A 15,419-nucleotide genomic window follows, 5' to 3' on the forward strand; every position below is an offset into this window, starting at 1 on the left:
GTTCGTTCCCTTTTTCTGGAGGGAGAGCCGGGCGATTCACTGAATAACCGCGAGTCTCTAATTCTAACAATCGGGACAATTCCTCGGAATTGCGTAGGGAATCGAATCGGTGAATTCGGAATGAGACGAAACTTAGAGAGAATCGTGGTCAAGTTTTAGGCAGATATGCAAAATTGAATCTTTATGTGGATTTAGTGGCATCACTCGTGCTTCAACTGTCATTTCAAGTAATGATATGCACGTTACTGATAACGAATAAGGGCTGATTCACATCGTAACGTCACGTCGCCGACACATCACGTCACGTGAAATACGTGAGAATTTCTGGCATGTAATCAAATAGACTTGTTCACACCGTCACGTCACATCACCATCAAGCACACGGCATCCACCGTCACATCACGACACGTTTTCTTGGAAAGAATATTTTGACGTGACGTGACGTGACGGTGCTCATGCAAGTTTCTTAACGCCAAATCTGTGAGCCGCTGCACGAACTGAACGGGATAGTGATGGATAGTGTGAATACAAGGCGCGTCTGATGTCGGGACGGTGACGTGACGTGACGTGTCGGTGACGTGATGGTATAATGTGGATCAGCCTTAACGGTATTGCCTTAATTATATCTTCTATAATGTGACAGTCTTGCTTACAGATCCAGATCTTCGATTTTTTTTGTGTATATGTCACATTGAATGAAATGGAATACATTCTGCTTGTGAAAAACATAACAGAAAGATTAAATTCTTGAAAAAATTGTTGGTTATAGTCTTTGCATTTGGAGACAAGCTTGCTTTTATAGAATTATGTGAATTAATAATGATGTCGATTCGTAACTACGTAACTATTCAAGTTGAATTAAAGGTCAGCAGATTAGTAATTCAACAGTGCAACTGAATTAAAATACGCCATGCTTAAGTGGAGAGGAATTCTGCGTTATTTATTGCTGTTGTTTGGAAACCTGTGTATGTTTCCTTAGCTACAAAGTCTCTTCACTGACCGTCCTTGATGATAATGGGTACTTGCTTTGCTTTTGTCTACATCAAGTACTCATGAATGTATGCATTATTTGCACATAGACATATATACATACATATATATACATGTATATACACGTGTATATATATATATAGATATACATAAATAAAGACAAAATCCACGAAGGAAGGACAAACAACGGATTGCTGCAAGGCCTTTCGACGTTAGTCCTTTCCTTAGCAGACTACTGCTAAGCAAAGGACTAACGTCGAAAGGCCTTGCAGCACGCCGTTGTTTCTCTTTCCTTCGTGGATTTAGTCGTTATTTATAAATATTCATCACGTTCCATATTTTTGTGATTCAGTTATACATATACATATATATATATATACTGTAATGTGTGTGTTTGTAGCTGCGTGGGACTTGTGTTTGTAACCCAACCCAACCATAATATTTGGATGAATGTCCCCTCTGGATACCGGCGAAATATACGTCCCTTCCGAGAAGCTGTGGCAGACTTTCCCCTTCCCGTTCCAGGAATCTGTGTAAAACTCCTTCTGTTGTGGAGAAATGAGAACTGATTCTCGGATGACGACGCCAAGACGCGGCTCAGATTCACCGTCGGGCCTGCCTTTTCATATGTTTGAGCTTCCGCTTCCTTCAGTCTGATGGTTTCTCCCGAAACGTTCATTTTAAGACCTTGGGAGGCGGGATTATATGGCTGCTTTCATGTCTAGACATGCGGACGAAGGGTTTTTGTTCTGTAATTCTAAGTCCTTATGTTTGCCAGTTTGGAGATCAAATGGCGCTGGTTTTTAGTTTTCTGTCAAGGAAAACTGTTGTGCCGGCTTTGTCTGTCCGTCCGCACTTTATTCTGTCAGCACTTTTTCTGTCTGCACCTTTTCTGTCCGCACTTTTTCTGTCCGCCCTCAGATCTTAAAACCTACTGAGGCTAGAGGGCTGCAAATTGGTACATTGATCAGCCACCTTCCAATCATCAAACATACCAAATTGCAGCCCTCTAGCCTCAGTAGTTTTTATTTTATTTAAGGTTAAAGGTAGCCATAATCGTGCTTCTGGCAACGATATAGGACAGGCCACCACCGGGCCGTGTTTAAAGTTTCATGGGCCGTGGCTTATACCGCATTATACCCAGACCACCGAAAGATAAATCTATTTTCGGTGGCCTTGATTATACGCTGTAGCGGCTGTACAGAAAACTCGATTGCGCCGAAGAAACTTCGGCGCACTTTTAACTTGTTTTTTTTTATGGGCCTTGACATTGTAGCCATAGTATAATAACTGACATAGTTTCAAAAAATATGTCTTCCATATTTTTATGCTTGTTCTATGACACTATACTTCTCTTTAACTCTTATATACTCAGTTAGTGGATCATGTAGTCACATTTATTATTTGTTATGAGAATCTTCAAACCATAGAAGCCTTCTGACTGGTGTAGAATCAAATATCAGCAAGGAACGAAAATGTAAAATGAGGGACATATTTAGTTAGCAACATTCTGATGCCTGCAGAAAATAGTAAGACGAATTTGAAGTCATAGAACTTTGTGGATTCAGTAACACCTTGAGAACGCTGGTATATAAAAGATGGTTATTGACTGAGATATTGGTCTGGGAAAAAAGTAGAATATGTAAAGAAGGTGGTTTAATGGCAGATTTTATCTAAATATTCTTCGCAAAACAAATGTACTCCTCATTTATTTAGTCTTCGTATTCATATCATCGTGATAAACCATAAAATTAACGGTTAGATTTCAACCTAAATCATTTTTTACAAATTTTGCTTAATTAATGATGTTTCTTTGCATTCACCTTTAGGTTTAAATCGATTATGATTTTATATATATATATATATATATATATATATATATATATATATATATATATATATATATATATATATATATATATATATATATATATATATATATATATATACACAGTATACATATATATATGCATGTATATCTGTATATATATTAAAAGATATACATACAAATGTGGGTGTGTGTGTGTGTGCAAAAGTATATGAAGCAAGGAGAATGTAATTGCGCTAAAGATTACGAATACGAGAGGATTGTCTATAGAAAACAAAGTTTGATCAAATGGAGGGAATGTTGACCCCATTTCCCTTGGAGGAGTAAATCGTGGATTTTGAATGCAGACGAAACTAAAAAGGTCAGGTCAAAGTTATATATGGCGTAGAAAAAAGATTATAAATGTGAGTACAATATTTTGTAGATAAAATTCAGTTGCAATAATGTGGGAGCATGTGTGTCCATGAATATTCGTATTTTTACGCGGTGAGCCACTGAAAACAGTTCACCAAGCAGTGAATCTAAATATTTATAATCTAGTGTGACTGACGATGCCATTTGTTCTTGCGCAATTGCGAGGGGACTTGAAAAATGAAACCTCACTCAAACAGAAAAAGCATCAAGATACAAATGACATTTCCCAGTCTGGGGGGCGATAGTGCGCCAGTGCGCCTCACGTGGTGCACTGTAGGCATTGCTACGGGATGTTTGCAGGTTCCTTTCGGCCCCTAGAAGCACCCACTTTTTTATCCTTTTACTTCACCTCCATTCCAGCTTCCTTTCTTCAATCTCGCTGTCCAGCCTCTCTAACTGTTATTACGTCTTAGTGCAAGCTTGGGGTTTTCTCCCAGTTCCACCTGTGTACTTCATCGCCTTTATTTTCTGGTTCTCTTCATCTTGCTGTCCAACCTCACCAACTCCGTCTTTTCACTGTGCAAGACGTTGAATGGCCGAAAGTGCCTCAGTGATTGACTTTCCAGTCTAAATTTCAGAAAATCAAAGAAAATCCATTTGCTTTAAACCTTCACCTTCTGTCATTCCACGCAGTCCCCTAGAAGCGTCCTATTTCAAGCAAAATTCGTACTTTTGAAAATCGGTTGCTTAGTTATTTTTTGCTTAATATCGAAAACTTTGCTACTTTATATTATAAATAACACGTAAATATTACTGTGGTTTTTTTTAGTTGGCACTTGTTAGGGACAGCCAGTCCAGGAAATGGGCTTCTTGTGAAGGTATTTATAGAAGTGGTTTCCGAAGCAGGAGTCAGTCGTCTTATCTTGTCTGTCTGCAAAGCTGCTTATCAAAATATTGTCGGTAAATATGTGTTTATTTTCTGCTAATATTGTAGTTGTTAGCATGGCTTTATTTTGTGTGTGTGTGTGTATGTATGTTTATATATATATATATATATATATATATATATATATATATATATATATATATATATATATATATATACACACATATATATGTGTGTGTGCTTGTGTGTGTGTATGTATGTATGCATTTATGTTATGAAGTGTTTCTATATTATATATGGGTGTGCTTAATAATGTATACAAATATATATATATATATATATATATATATATATATATATATATATATATATTTGTCAGTATGTGTTTAATTTAACGTAAATTGATTTGTTTTGAATAAGTCACTTTGGCTGTAATTATTTTTGGAACGTAATGACCCTGTTTCCTCCTCCCCGACATTTCTGACTTGTTGTTTAGTTTTAATTACAATGAGCTTGTTTTATTTTCACATGTGGTGTTGGCTGGAGCTGTATTCGGCGCTGTCTCGCCTGGTCTGGTCAGTCGTTTCTGGACCTTTAACATTGTGAGGGCTTGACTTATTAACTCTGGATTACGATACCTGCCTCTCTTCAGTTGCTGCTGCTGTCCTCCTTTGGGAGATTGAATCATTCTTCAGTCTGCGCCCTTGGTTCAGTCATTCTGCCAAGGGGACCTCTCTGCCAACTGGTAAGGTGTGATTACCTGTCGGACGGCCGTGTCCGTTGATCGTCTTGCGACGTTAAAGTGATTCTCACCTCAGTCTACGCCCTTGGCCCAGTGATTTTTGCCAGGGGGACCTCTCATACGTTTGGTAAGGTCTTAGGAATATAGATTATTCTCCTCGACCCGTGATTTGAAGGCTGTGGTGGCCACTACCACCGTTTAGAGCTCACTTAAGGGAAGCAGTTTAGTTTTTGATAAATGTTTAGTATGTAATAAGTTAGGTTATTCTGACTTTTCGACATTCTATTACTTTCAGGGCCCTCTCTTTAAAGTGTAATTGTATAGTCTATCTTAATTTGGTGTAAGTGTGTTTGTTATTCGATGTTTTCAGTGTGTGGTTGATTTTTGTGTTTATTTAATGTATTTTGTAAGAGGCTCAGTGGTCATTTCTTTCTAAAAAGTTTGTATTAAATATTAAGGTTTTATTTTCAGTTTTTCTTTATCCTCCTTGATTCTATCTCTGTACACTCTGTTGCGGCCATTCCACCTATTGTGGACTTGGTCGTTTGTGACTTTATTTGTATTTTAAGAGACTTGTGCATGTTTGAGGGCGTGGTCCCATAACAATATATATATATATATATATATATATATATATATATATATATATATATATATATATATATATATATATATATATATATATATATATATATATATATATATAAACTTTTTGTGTATGAACGTGTAAGCGTGATGTGTGTTTTCCTGTGTATACGCAAATGTTTAATTGTATTTTTTCACACGACAGATTCTGTAAGGTTAAAATGGGTGGATATGACAACAGAGAGACATTTGAATTCACATATTCTCTGCATCTATTATCCAGACCGCCTCTTCAACAGCTGCGTACAGAAGATAAAGAGACAAATGAAGTCGAAATAATTTCTGAAATGAATAGAAAATGAAGGCTGGAATTAACACTTTCGGTAAAGCCTCGCAATTTTTTATGAATGCCTTAACTTATCTTTTACTTCTTTCTACAGTAGCTATCTCCATGCATTCTACGCAAGATGATACCAGCTTGGTTCTGTCGTCATAACTTACGCAAAACATTTGCGAACTAAGAAAAATCTCAGCGCATGATTTTTCAGTTTGAAAGATGAAGGAAATGGTAGAGTGAGACCCTTTCAATCAGTTGTGTGAAAAACACCGACTTTCAAAAATGTAGGTCATGCATAGGGATAACTGCGACCAATTAAAAGAAGATTTGCTCGCTTTGCAATAACATGTATTGAAAAGAAGCTTTGTTTAATCCCCCGTTGCAAAGCTCCACTTTTGGTTTTTTGTTAATTGTTCGAAATATTCATGTGGCTTTATTTTAATTGACTCTCCGGCGGTCGTTATATGCAGCTCTGACCAGATATCGTGAACTTCAACCTTCAAATCCCCGTAGGGGGGATAGTGTCGTCAGTACACCCCATGCGATGCACTGTAGGTATTACTCAAGTTTCTTTGCAGCGCGGCGTCCCTTCGGCAACTAGCTGCAGCCTCTTTCATTCTTTTATTGTACCTCCGCTCGTATTCTCTCTTCCATCTTATTTTCCATCCTCTCTTAACAATTGATTTATAGTGCAACTGCGAGGTTATCCTCCTGTTACACCTTTCAGACCTCTTACTCTCAATTTCCCTTTCAGCGCTGAATGACCTCATAGGTCCCAGCGCTTGGCCTTTGGCCGGAATTCTATATTCTGTTCTATTCTATTCAAACTTCAGATCTGCGATGGTCTCTAGCAGACAACCACAGGCTTTGAAACCATGACGCCTGCGAATTACTTTTATTTCGACTGCCAATGATTTATTGCAAAAAAGAAAATAGCCAGTAAATGAATAAATCAATAGATCAGTTAATGTATTAATGATCTATCTGTTCACTCATTCTTGCTCTGTATTCAGAATGAAATTCTGAACGCGCGAAAGCAGTTGCATTTCACTGTTTTTTTTTTTTGTTTTTTTTTTTTATTATTCTTATTGAGGAAAACCAAGATTCCGATACGTACATAGAGGTTCAGATGAACTGAATTTCCTATAGACGGTAAAAAGATGTTAGGAAATGAACTTGGCGATAGAAGTATCCAGTCGAACTTCTCCAAAGTTCCAGCGTTCCTTTATTCCTCACGCTGTTAGACTGTGGAACAGCCTCCCTTCAGAGGATGTCGTGCAATTGGAACTTCTTCAGAAGTTCAAGCGAAGGTGCAATGCATTACTACCCTAATAAATTTCAACTTGTATTTTGATATTTTACATTTTTATTTATGTATTAATGTAATTTATCTTTTTCTTCTGATAACATCTCTTCTATGTAATTTAATATTTTACATTTTTATTTATTTATGAATGTAATTTCTAATAACATCTCTTCTTTTTGTATTTCCCGTTACTTTTTGTATTTCCCGTTACTTTCTGTTACTTCTTTCGAATGAACACCATCATATTCTTTGGAAGCTTGAATTTCAAGTCAGTGGCCCCTGTGGTGGGCTTGTTCCTTGTGAATAGGGTTCATCTTCTGAAGAATAATAATAATAATAATAATAATAATAATAATAATAATAATAATAATAATAATAATAATAAAAATAATAATAATAATAATAATAATAATAATAATAATAATAATAATAATAATAATAATAATAATAATAATGAGTATTTATTAAGGAAAATTATGATTTAACTCAGAAAAAGACATTTTACTTTTTTTATTATTATCACACACGATTTCCCTTCCATCTTTAAACTTTGAGGGATGTAAAGTTTCATGATTTTGCCTTCGAAATGCGCCGTGGAAAAGTGGGCGTGTCTTTGACGCAAAGTATTTAAACAACGACCAGCGGAATTTCTGTCAATGCGCTGATGAATTTACGCGCCCCGAGGGAGCGCTTAATGATATGCAAGCACAGTCCAGACAACTCGAGAAGAAGCATTCCCTGCTTGTGTGTCGTGAGAACTCAATTTTCACGTCTGTGCTTGATTGTTCATCTAGCCTTAGTTCAGTGTCACAGGTGTCGGCGTTAGAGAGAATAATGGTTCGTTATTGTTGATTTTTTTCTGTTGGTCCGATTTCTTCAGGCGTTATTTTCTTCTTTTCGTTTTCCTTTTTCCTGTAAGTCTGTAAAGACTCCCTCACGTAAATCTGGAAAGACTCCCTAATGAAAATCTGGAAAGACTCCCTAATGTAAATCTGGAAAGACTCCCTAATAAAAATCTGGAAAGACTCTCTCACGTAAATCTGGAAAGACTCCCTAATAAAAATCTGGAAAGACTCTTTCATGTAAATCTGGAAAGACTCCCTAATGTAAATCTGGAAAGACTCTCTCATGTAAATCTGGGAAGACTCCCTAATGCAAATCTGGAAAGACTACCAAATGTAAATCTAGAAAGACTCCCAAATATATATGTATATATATATACTGTATGTATATATATGTATATATATATATATATATATATATATATATATATATGTATATATATATGTATATATATATATATATATATATAGTTTAGAGGGAGAATACAGCCTTTCAGTTTCTCATAAAGTCTTTTAAGTGTGAGGTTGCGAGCCCCATGCCTTTTTTTCTCAAATCCGCTTAAACACTTTCTAAAGGAAGTATTTTCATTTCAAGCCATTTATTTAAAATTGTTTTTATTTTAAATAGTAAGCTTCAGAAATAAATTATTTGTGAAAGTCTGCTAAAATAAATATAGTATGTCAGAAGTATGAATATATTCTTCTACAACTCAGTAACAATTCTGAAACCGGAATGACCCCCGCTCTCCCTCTCTCTCTCTCTCTCTCTCTCTCTCTCTCTCTCTCTCTCTCTCTCTCTCTCTCTCTGTATCCCTTTCCCTCTCTCTTTTTTAGTGTATTTATTGAAATAATGGGTGCCCTTGATGATATGCAAATACGCCACCGAAAATTTCAGCCGAACTGAGTATAACAAAAAAGGAACGTTTATTTAAAAGCCCCTGTATGTATACGTTTTTAACTACGAAGAAGTGAAATTTTCCCCTTTCGCTTTGCAATAAAAAAACTATAGCTTTTTTCATCCTGTGTATATTTATGAAAAGCGTTCCCCACACTGATATCATACTAGAGTTCCGAACGTTGGAAAGGAAAAAAAATATGACAGCATATTTTATTTACTTTCGTATATTTCATATTCCGGAATGTAGATTTTGTGAGTTTTTTTATTGCCAATCATCAGCTGGGTGAATATAATAGAAATGTGGAATACAGCTAATTTGGCGAGCCCATCATTGAAAATTGTGCATAAAATACACTAGTTAGCACTCTCATTAACGCCCTGATTATTAAAGAAACCATTTTAATTTTCCGTTGTACTTGAGTCAAAAATAGATAGATATTTCACGCGGAAAAATTAATGTCCCCAAAAGTGTAATGGTTTGTTGGTTTTATGTTGTTGGAATATAGAATAAAAGTGTTATATAGGATACAGCATATAATACTTAACTAAGCACCTATGAAGGAAAACAGATTCCCCGTTAAGGGAACACTTCAGAGCGTCGAAGAAGTTTGTCGGTAACTATATTTAAACGGATATTGTCTCGAAACCATGCGTTTCACATTAACTCGATTTCTGAAGTGTCCCTTGACAGTTTAAGCTGAAAGGGACTTTCCCATCCTTCATGAATGACTAAATATAAAAGCCTCAAGATGAACTAGTGATGGCTAAGATCTCGTGTGACCAGGATTTTGCTTTTTTTTATCATTTTAGTTCTGACATGGTATTATGTGAAGTGTTATTTTCGGTTTTAATTTGCTCATCTCTGGAGGATTCTTCCTACTAAGTTCCTCTTAAAACTTGTGAATATTACTCGATTTTATCAAAGTTTACTTTGGACTTCGTTCGAAGTCAAAAGTAGAACCTATTGCTGTATGTGAGTGATTCTGAATCTCTTAAGCTGGTCCCCTCGTATAGTAGTTAGTGCCGTGATATACCACTCAGATGTCGCGGGTTCGCGTCTCCCCCAAGGCGATGAAAAATCACTGGCTCCGTATCATGATCAGTTACTGCTGCAGTGTGGGGTCTGCTGCGGTGGGAGGTTGAAACCAACATTTTTTGGAAGCTTAAAGAATTTTAAGTCAGTGGCCCCTTTGGTGTGCTGGTTCCATGTGGAAAGGTTTCATCTACTGAAATAAAACAACAATCTTAAACTTAGCAACTCAGAATAGGCTTAAACCTAATAAACTATCGTAAAGTAAACCACTCAAGTAAAGAAATGAAGATGGACATTATAGCCACAAGAAACCAGATCGAAAGATTTCAGCTTTTTGCTTAGCAGAGAATGACGGAGGTATTTTATAGCATATTAGAGAATTTATAGATAAGCAACGCGGCAGGGGGTAATGAAATCTTTTGAACTTTTGAAATTATTTTCTACATCCTGAGTTAAAAAAAAATCTGTGTGTATGTGTGTGTTTGTGGAAATCTCTTCATCTCCTTCATAGGCGTGTGGTGAATGAGGTTACTCGATGTTGCCTACATACAAGAATCAGTGCAGGAAATTTTCGACACGCGAAAATCAATGTAAAAAAGAATGATCATTTTAAGACGCCTATCCGCAGGTTTTCATTTTGGTATTTTCGTGTTATAGTTTCTGATCAGTATTTGTTGTAGGCAGATTTTCCTGATGTTATCTCGACATTCCTTTAAATGCTTGTTTCCTGTGTTATAAGCATCATGACCTTGAGATGCTTTTTCCCAAGAGGGTCGAGTTGGCCGTCACTCTTACCTATTTTGAGCTAGATTTCAGTAGAAACTTTCGACTTAAACCATTTTGAAAAACCATTTTAAAGCCATCGTTTCTTTCAGGTTAATTCATATCTAAACTTTTGTTTGGTATTTTTATAATAAATCCTTTCAAGTTTTTAGAAAGTGTCACCCAGTTTTAGTAGTAGTGAATTAAGATCTTTCTATGTAATTATGTTGTGAGTTCGTCTTAATGATTTGCAATGAAACTGGAATGGAAGATGGCGAGGCCATTTGAGAATGGTAACTGGTTGATGATATTCCTTTGATGTTCCATAAAACTATCATATTTTTCTACCCCAAAATGATTAACAAAGGTGAGTTTCTATCAAGGCCAGCCCCAGCCAAAACTACTCATGTGTTGAGCATTTTTCGGGTAAATCGGAAAAATCGTTTATGATTAGGTATCGACAAATTACGGTAATAAAATGCGAAGATATTATTTAGGTTTTCCTCAAATCCCGTGCATTTGCAATGCGCAGTTGCCACACGCTTCCATCATACCAGTCAAAATCGTATCGTACTGGAATAATATTTAACACCTCGATGCAGAAATCTGTTTTATTGCTTTTAGTTTTCTGTAAAAGAAAACTGTTTTGATGGCTTTTGTCTGTCCGTCCGCACTTTTTCTGTCCGCGCTTTTTCCGTCCGCCCTCAGATCTTAAAAACTACTGAGGCTACAGGACTGCAAATTGGTATGTTGATCATCCACCTTCCAATCATGAAACATACCAAATTGCAGCCCTATAGCCGCAGTAGTTTTTATTTTATTTAAGGTTAAAGTTGGCCATGACTGGGCAGTTGTTAAAGTTTCATGGGCCGCGTCTCATACAGCATTATACCGAGACCACCGAAAGGTAGGTCTATTTTCGGTGGCCTTCATTATACGCTGTACAGAAAACTCGATTGCGCTTAAGAAACTTCGGCGCAATTTTTACTTTTTTTTTTTTATTTAGCCAACTAACTCGTCTGTACTTCATACCAACTGCTCTCTCCCGAACGACACCTTTCCTCGGCTAATTTTCGTTCTCTACTATTTTTCTTTTTTTCTTTTCGGCGGAGCTGATGTTGTTAATGGTACTAAAAACCTTCATTTTTACTTACCAACCTTTCGGAATAGAGATTCGTACCCTCTTCTTAACCCTCTTCTTCTTCTTCTTCTTCGTCCCTTATAATTCCTTTTTGGAGGCGTTTACCAGGTAACTAGAATAATAGGGTCGTTTGATACTTTGCTTGCAAAATAAAACTGGCAATTAGTTGTTAATCTCTTTCGGCAGTTCAGGTCAATGGATATTTTTTTTAAAGAATATGCAGCAACATAACAAGGAATGAAAGAGTGATTTGTTTATTATAGCGGCGAATGTTCTTCCAAGACCAAAGAAAATTTCAGTTCTCGGAAATCGATGGAAGAACAAGAATTGTATGCGTCTGGAAAGAAAGAAAATTGGAGATTGGCAAAATCTACTAAGAGAAGTAGGCCGCAGACATAATACACAATAATATTTGGTCTTGGCAGAGAAGAGAGAAAGAGAGATAAGGAGAGAATGCGTCAGAAAATTGTAATGAAGCTTGAATTGTGATGTTCATTATTCTTATACGGTGCGGATACGTGTGCGGTTTATTAATAACAAACAAAAATAGACACTCACATAGACATTTGCTTTTGAATATATTTTCTTTTCTTGAAGGATCAGGCGACTGCGTACCTGAAATGAAGATGAGTAAGTCAAGATGTAAGTACCCCGTTGGTGGTAGTGCCGTCAGTGCACCTCGTGCGGTGCACTGTAGGCATTACTTAAGGTTCTCTGCAGCGTGCCTTCGACCCCTAGCTGCAACCCCTTTCGTCCCTTTTACTGTACCTCCTTTCATATTCTCTTTCTTCCATCTTCTTACATTCCACCCTCTCCTAACAATTGATTCATAGAGCAACTGCTTTGAGGTTTTCCTCCTGTTACACCTTTCAAGCTTTGACTGTCAATTTCCGTTTCAGCGCTGAATGACCTCATTGGTCCCAGTGCTTGGCCTTTGGCCTAAATTCTATATTTAATTCAGTTCAGTTCAAGATGGAAGTAAATCGTGTATAATTAACTATTACCTTTGATTCAAACGAGATACTTTTGGATCAAATCATTTCTAAATCTAAGATTAGAGTTTTTAGCTGCTTATACATTTAATATTCAGTCAGTATGCCTCGCCGTCGAACTCTCAGTTCCAGAGGTTTCTTTATTCCTTACACGGCTGGACTCTGGAAACAGCCTCCCTGACGATGTCGTGTAATTGGAACTTCTTCAGAAGTTCAAGCGAAAATGCAATGCATTACTACGCTAAATCTATTCTTCTCGCATTTTGATACATTTTTATCTGTTTGTCTATTTATAAGTTTATTTTCTTTTTTTAATAAGTGGTATCTCTTCTTTCTGCATTTCCCTTTAATTCCTCTTGCTTCTTCATTACCCCTTTACTTCCTCTTGCGTCTTCATTAGCCCTTTACTTCCTCTTGCTTCTTCCTAATGAACACCATAATATTCTTTGGAAGCTTAAATTTCAAGTCAGTGGCCCCTTTCGGGGGCTTGTTCCATACGAATAGCTTTCATCTATTGAATAATAATAATAATAATAATAATAATAATAATAATAATAATAATAGTAATAATAATAATAATAATAATAATAATAATAATAATAATAATTTAAAAACTCCAGGTTTTCTTGTGAACATTACATGAGAAAATTTATATACTTCTTTCTCGTGGCTTTACATCGTATTCTGTAGGTTTTCTTTGTATATGATGGCCTGTTTGTTTTGTTCAAGTCTCGACAAGTTTTGTTAAATATAACTCATCTAATGTTCTTTTATAAACTTCAGAGGTTCATTTCCAGTCAAGACCAAAGTCAACCGCTGAAACTCATTTGTAAAATGCCTCAAGTACTTCAGAAGAATTATACTGTAGCAGAATTTACATATATATATATATATATATATATATATATATATATATATATATATATATATATATATATATATATATATATATATATATATATATATATACACACACACAGGCCGAGTCGTTAGCACGTCGACTGAAAGTCGTCGATGCGTACTTTTGGGGATTCTAGTCTCCAAGGTACTGAATCATTTATCAGTTATAATTCCCCATCGGTGATATCCCGAAAGTCGGGCGAATTGGATATTAAACGACATTGGTAGCTTAGTGTTTGTGTATATAATACGTCAGAGTAATGTGATAAATATATATATATATATATATATATATATATATATATATATATATATATATATGTGTGTGTGTATATATATATATATATATATATATATATATATATATATATATATATATATATATATATATATATATATATATATATACATGGGAGTGTATGTATATACAGGGTGTTTCAAAATTAGAGCCCCCCCTCTACAGCATAAACTAAAATTGATATGGACAAAAACAAAAGTAATTCAGAACAGGTATTTATATAAGTTTCTCTCTGAGTATTTAATATTTTGTGTGGCCTCCATCTGCCTGTACCACAGCCTGCATTCTTGAGGGGTATGATGTCTTTTGACTCCTGAGAAAGGACTTCAGGCCTTCCAAGATTCTCACTCATTTTGCGATGACAGTCATATGGATTTTTGTTCCAGCTTCTTTTAACAAAGGATTCGTCTATTTTAATGTATTTAGCTATCCAGGAACATGAAATGAAGGCTGCGCCAGCATCCCTGGCCTCTCTGAAGGTTATAGCCCGGATTCGGTCAATCCATCTGCTTTCCTCCGAGTCGTTAGCCATGGCTGTATCTAACTCCGTCACTCAGTCTGAAAATACAAGAAATGTAAAAGGAAAAATAGCTTAATAGAAACTGAAAATAATGTACTTGGAGATAGGCTATAGCAGAAAACTTCATAACTTTCCATTTGTTCTGTGGAGGGGGGGCGCTCTAATTTCCACATACATATATGTATATTATATTTATATGTATATAAACACATATATACATATGTATATATACATATATATACACATACATATATGTATAAATATATATATACACACATACATACTAAATATATATATATATATATATATATATATATATATATATATATATATATATACACATATATGCATGGGTATTTGAAGTGACGGCAAATATCCACAGCCGATATCACAGGGGCCAGGAGTGATGTACAGTACTAGTATCCAGTCGCGGTTAAAAACGACGACATTGGCTGCGCATATTTACCGCCAGCCCAATAAAACGAACTATAATAAGGGCAGTATTGTAAGTTGGACATTTTATTCAGATTGCCCCCGGATTTAATGCCCTGCAGTGCACAGTTGCCATGTGCTTCCATCAAAACATTCAAAATCAGATTTACCGTCTCGTGGCCAAAAATCCCCGTTTTATTGCTTCCTGCTTCGCCTCGTATTAAATTGCGCTCCCAACAGTATGTTTTTTTTTTTTTCCATTTCGTCATTTTTCCTCTTTTTTTTCTCTCTCTCTCTCATCCTCTGAATTGATATCGTTCAGGGTACTAAAAGGATTCATATTTTTATTATTATTTTTTTTTATTCACCGCATAGTGATGCGTACCCACATAATAGTCTTTTCGTGTTTATATTTTTTTGTGGAATATTCTGTTTAAATAGAATAAGAGCATTACTTATTTCATATTCACGAGATCGAACCGTAGTAGACTGTAATCCCTCTCAGGAGTTTAGTGGCAAAGATTATTAATGGAATTATTGAACGTTTCCTGTTTTTACAATACTGACATGTTT

The sequence above is a fragment of the Macrobrachium rosenbergii genome, chromosome 12 (genome assembly GCF_040412425.1).
Source record: "Macrobrachium rosenbergii isolate ZJJX-2024 chromosome 12, ASM4041242v1, whole genome shotgun sequence".
Lineage (NCBI taxonomy): Eukaryota > Metazoa > Arthropoda > Malacostraca > Decapoda > Palaemonidae > Macrobrachium > Macrobrachium rosenbergii.